Source organism: Hemitrygon akajei, chromosome 28 (genome assembly GCF_048418815.1).
Source record: "Hemitrygon akajei chromosome 28, sHemAka1.3, whole genome shotgun sequence".
NCBI classification, from domain to species: domain Eukaryota; kingdom Metazoa; phylum Chordata; class Chondrichthyes; order Myliobatiformes; family Dasyatidae; genus Hemitrygon; species Hemitrygon akajei.
The window spans coordinates 20,511,893-20,517,505 of record NC_133151.1 but is presented as its reverse complement, the minus strand read 5'-3'; the positions used below and the strand labels follow the sequence as shown (position 1 = coordinate 20,517,505).

General features: G+C 44.5%; 1 non-coding gene across 1 annotated transcript; it reads left to right on the top strand.

Annotated features, from left to right (window-relative positions):
* The first annotated feature begins 5,226 nt into the window (after window positions 1-5,226).
* Window positions 5,227-5,298, top strand: trnad-guc (transfer RNA aspartic acid (anticodon GUC)). Its single transcript has one exon. It is a non-coding gene; the product is annotated as a tRNA-Asp (tRNA).
* Window positions 5,299-5,613: the final 315 nt, after the last annotated feature.

Sequence of the window (5,613 nt, the reverse complement as noted above, 5' to 3'; positions counted from 1 at the left end):
CATCCCGGACCGTTCCCCAGGAAACGACGTCGGTGACGGTGGGACCACTCTGACGTCAGCTCGTCACAGACCGGCAATACGCAGCACTGTATCACGTGACGCGGAGTCACAGCCCGGGAGGCGGGGCAGAGAGAGCTGTCAATCAGTGGAGCCGCTGAGAAATTGCGAGCTTTGTAACACAGTGGGTACAGAGGGGCATTTCCGGGAATAGTGACCCCCCCACCCCCCACCCACGGGAATTGAGTGTGTTATAGACAGTAATATTCACATTTTAATTTGATTCTTCGGTCTTATAAATATTTAATATTTGTATTTTCTATACTTTTGTGTGGATAATCTTTTATAATTTGGGGTTAAAAAAAAAGTCGTAACAAGATCACTGAACCCTTCATGAAAAAAGAACGTTACGGAAAAATATTGTGAAAAACAATATTTTAATCCAAACTAAGTTAATAGCAACATAGAAAACCTAGAGCACAATACAGCCCCTTCAGCCCAGAAAGTTGTGCCGAAACTGTCCCTGCCTTAGAATTTACTAGGCTTACCCATAGCCCTCTATTTTTCGAAGCTCCATGTACCTATCGAAAAGTCTCTTAAAAGAACCTATCATATCCGCCTCCACAACCATTGCCAGCAGCCTATTCCACGCACTTACCACTCTCAGTAAAAAAATTACTACTGACAGTACTATCTCCTCTGTACCTACTCCCCAGCAACTTAAACCTGTGTCCACTTGTGGCAGCCATTTCAGCCCTGGGAAAAAGTCTCTGACTATCCACATGATCAATGCCTCTCATCATCTTATACACCTCTGTCAGGTCACCTCTCATCCTCCGTCACTCCGAGGAGAGAAGGCCGAGTTCACTCAACCTATTCTCATAAGGCATGCTCCCCAATCCAGGCAACATCCTTGTAAATCTCATCTGCACCTTTTCTATGGCGTGTACATTCTTCCTATAGTGAGGCGACTAGAACTGAGCACAGTACTCAAAGTTGGGTCTGACCAGGGTCCTATATTGCTGCGACATTACCTCTTGGCTCCTCAGTTCAATTCCACAGTTGATGAAGGCCAATACACCGAATGTCTTCTTAACCACAGAGTCAACCTGCACAGCTGCTTTGAGCGTCCTATGGACTCGGACCCCAAGAAACCTCTGAACCTCCACACTGCCAAGAGTCTTACCATTAATACTATATTCTGTTTTCAGTGCTGGTCACCTCACTACAGGAAGGATGTGAAGAGGAGTGCAGAGGAGATTTACAAGGATGTTGCCTGGATTGGACAGAATACCTTATGAGAATAGGTTGAGTGATTGTGGCCTTTTCTCCTTGAAGCGACAGAGGATGAGAAGTGGCCTGATATGGGAGTATAAGATGATGAGAGGCATTGATCGTGTGGCTTCAAGGGCATGGTGCAAGTTGGAGGCAAATTTATTGAAATTTTTGAGCTGAGCTTCGCTGCACGAAACAGCGCCAATGCAGTCTTCAGTGTAGCACAGAAAGAGTTGGGGATGGACACTCTGGAAAGGATACAGAGGACCTTCACCAGGATGTTCCATGGATTAGAGTATAGGAGGTCTAAGGAAACTTCAGGCAAACTTGTGTTTTCCCTGGAACCTCAGAAGCTGAGAGGAAACCGAATTGAGGTGTTTAAAATCATGAGAGGGATAGATAGGTTAGGTAGTCAGAATCAATTCCCCATGGAAATCCAAATAGCAGAGAACATGCTTCGAACATTTGATAGTAATGAAAGCAGAGTTTAGTGGAGTTTAAGTGGCTTTTAGATGAACAGGTGAATATGAAGTGTCTGGAGGGATATGGATGATAAACAGGAGGGCATTTAGTGTGAATTGGCATCAATATCAGTACAACATTATGGGCCGAATGGCCTTTCCAAAGCTGCACTATTTTGTTTGTTCCATATTCCAAGAAAGGGAACGTGAAATGTCATGAGTGAGATTAAGAACATTCAATGGTATTTTTTTATACTTTCGAAACAGGATGGTTACCATAGAGTATGTAGGATCTCACAAAAACAAACGAGGGAATTTCTGCCAGAAGCCAAAGTAAGTGGGTGAGATACTAAATAAGTACTTTGTATCTTTGTATTGGCGGATGGAATTTAATACAGACAAGTGTGAGGTGTTGTATACACATTTCGTAACACTGTATTCCACAAGCCACTTTTTTGCCCATTCTTCTAATTTGTCTAATTCCTACTACAATCGCATTGTTTCCTCAGCACTATCAAACCCCTCCACCTACCTTCATATCATCCGCAAACAAAGCCATCAATTCCATTACTAAATCATTGACAAACAATGTGAAAAGCAGCAGTCTCAATACTGACTGAACACCACTAGTCACCAGCAGCCAAACAGAAAAGGCCCGTTTTATTCCCACATTGTCTCCTGCCTGTCAGCCATTCCTCTATCCATGCTGGTATCTTTCCTGTAATGCCATAGGACTTTATCTTGATAGGCAGCCTCATGCATGGCACCTTATCAAACACCTTCTGAAATATCAAGTAAATGACATCCACTCCCTCTCATTTGTCGATCCTGCTTGTTATTTCCTCGGAGAACTCTGGCAGATTTGTCAGGCAAGATTTCCCCAGGCAGACGTTGACTTATTTTATCATTGGTCTCCAAGCACCTCGAATCCTCATCCTTAATAATAGACTCCAGCACTTTCCCAACCACTGAGGTTAGGCTAACTGGGCTATAATTTCCTTTCTTTTGCCTTCCTCCCTTCTTAAAGAGTGGAGTGACATTCCCAATGCTCCAGTCCTCAGGGTCCATGCCAGAATCAAGTGATTCTTGAAAGACCATTGCCAATGCATCCGTCACCTCTTGAACAATCTCTCTCAGGACTCTGGGATGTCCTCCATCAGTCGCAGGTGATTTATCCACCTTAAGGCCTTTGAGTTAAGGTGGAATTATATAAGGCCTTTGAAGCCGGGGAATTATAGACCGGTTAGTCTGACATCGGTGGTGGGCAAAATGCTAGAGTCGGTTATCAAAGATGTGATAACAGCACATTTGGAAAGAGGTGAAATCATCAGACAAAGTCAGCATGGATTTCTGAAAGGAAAATCATGTCTGACGAATCTTATACAATTTTTTGAAGATGTAACTAGTAGAGTGGATAGGGGAGAACCAGTGGATGTGGTATATTTGGATTTTCAAAAGGCTTTTGATAAGGTCCCACACAGGAGATTAGTGTGCAAACTAAAAGCACACGGTATTGGGGGTATGGTATTGATGTAGATAGAGAATTGGTTGGTAGACAGGAAGCAAAGAGTGGGAGTAAACGGGGCCTTTTCAGAATGGCAGGCAGTGACTAGTGAGGTACCGCAAGGCTCAGTGCTGGGACCCCAGTTGTTTACAATATATATTAATGATTTAGACCAGGGAATTAAATGCAGCATCTCCAGGTTTGTGGATGACACGAAGCTGGGTGGCGGTGTGAACAGTGACGAGGATGCTAAGAGGATGCAGGGTGACTTGGATAGGTTAGGTGAGTGGGCAAATTCATGGCAGATGCAATTTAATGTGGATAAATGTGAGGTTATTCACTTTGGTTGCAAGAACAGGAAAACAGATTATTATCTGAACAGTGGCCGATTAGGAAAAGGGGAGATGCAACGAGACCTGGGTGTCATTGTACACCAGTCATTGAAGGTGGGCATGCAGGTACAGCAGGCGGTGAAAAAGGCAAATGGCATGTTGGCATTCATAGCAAAAGGATTTGAGTACAGGAGCAGGGAGGTTCTACTGCAGTTGTACAAGGCCTTGGTGAGACTGCACCTAGAATATTGTGTGCAGTTTTGGTCCCCTAATCTGAGGAAAGACATTCTTGCCATAGAAGGAGTACAGAGAAGGTTCACCAGATTGATTCCTGGGATGGCAGGACTTTCTTATGAAGAAAGACTGGATCGACTAGGCTTATACTCACTGGAATTTAGAAGATTGAGGGGGGATCTTATTGAAACGTATAAAATTCTAAAGGGATTAGACAGGCTAGATGCAGGAAGATTATTTCCGATGTTGGGGAAGTCCAGAACGAGGGGTCACAGTTTAAGGATAAAGGAGAAGCCTTTTAGGACGGAGATGAGGAAAAACGTCTTCACACGGAGAGTGGTGAATCTGCGGAGTTCTCTGCCACAGGAAACAGTTGAGGCCAGTTCATTGGCTATACTTAAGAGGAAGTTAGATATGGCCCTTGTGGCTAAAGGGATCAGGGGGTATGGAAAGAAAGCAGGTACGGGGTTCTGAGTTGGATGATCAGCCATGATCATACTGAATGGCGGTGCAGGCTCGAAGGGCCGAATGGCCTACTCCTGCACCTATTTTCTATGTTTCTATTTTGCCTGGCACTTTTTCCTTTGCAATTGCAATGGCAGTCACTCCTGCTCTGTGACGGTCACAGACTTCTACTACACAGCTGGTGTCTTCCGCAGTGAAGAAACAAGCAAAGTACCCATGAAGTTCTTCTGCTTTTTCTTTGTCTCCCATTACTACCTCACCAGCATAATTTTCCTGTAGTCCAATGTCAACTCTCACCTCTCATTTACCCGTTATATAACGGAAACAAAAGCTGGGGGGGGGGGGAGCTCTTTATATAGCCGTCATATAAACATCGGTCCAGCCTTCTGCAGGAGACGGACTGTCTCCAGTGGTGTCTGACGTCGATCGATCCCGACCTGCTGAGTTCCTCCAGCGTGTTGTGCGTGTTGCTTTGACCCCAGCATGGGCGGTATATTTTGTGTTTAGCATTCCCGAGCTGCTTTCTGTGTCTGGTCACTCTGATGCAGTTCCTGGTCTGTCCAGTTGATGTCGCCACCCTCCGACAGAGCGGAGATGCAGAACAGCCAACAGGCAGTGAATAATCAGGTGGAATGGGACTGAAGTGGAAGTGATTGTTTGAAAATTCGAAGAGTTAGACATCGTTTTCTGCCTATCACGTTATAGAAGCAGAAATACAATATAAATATAATTATAAATAAAGTTTGCAAGAACAGGGAATTGGGCTTTAATGAGAGAAGTTCGTTCGGCTAATCTTCGAGCGCAGTAGGTGACTGAATGGCTGGAGAAACGTGAGACACTTTCTGTGGGAAGGACACGAGTGAAAGGCTCCAGTATTGGAGTCAACAAAAATCAAGATAATTCTGTTTACTCTTTTGTATTCTTATATATACATGACAGAGGTAGTAGCAGGGGTTGTTTCTCGTTAGTATAGTGGTTAGTATCCCCGCCTGTCACGCGGGAGATCGGGGTTCAATTCCCCGACGGGGAGGTACTGTATTATTATTCAAGAGGAATAATGAATTTTAAACACACACAAAATGCTGACGAAGGGTCTCGGCCCGAAACGTCGACTGTACTTTTTCCTATAGATGCTGCCTGGCCTGCCGCGTTCCACCAGCACTTTGTGTGTGTTGCTTGAATTTCCAGCATCTGCAGATTAACTCGTGTTTGCCTAATGAATTTTAAAATGTCAGTGCGGAAAAGGAATTCGGTGTTGAAGTGATCATTTCTTTGGATATTGGAAAGGTGGAATGGCCCGGCTGCTGTGAGCTCCGGACGGTGGATCGCAGAAGAGAGAGACATT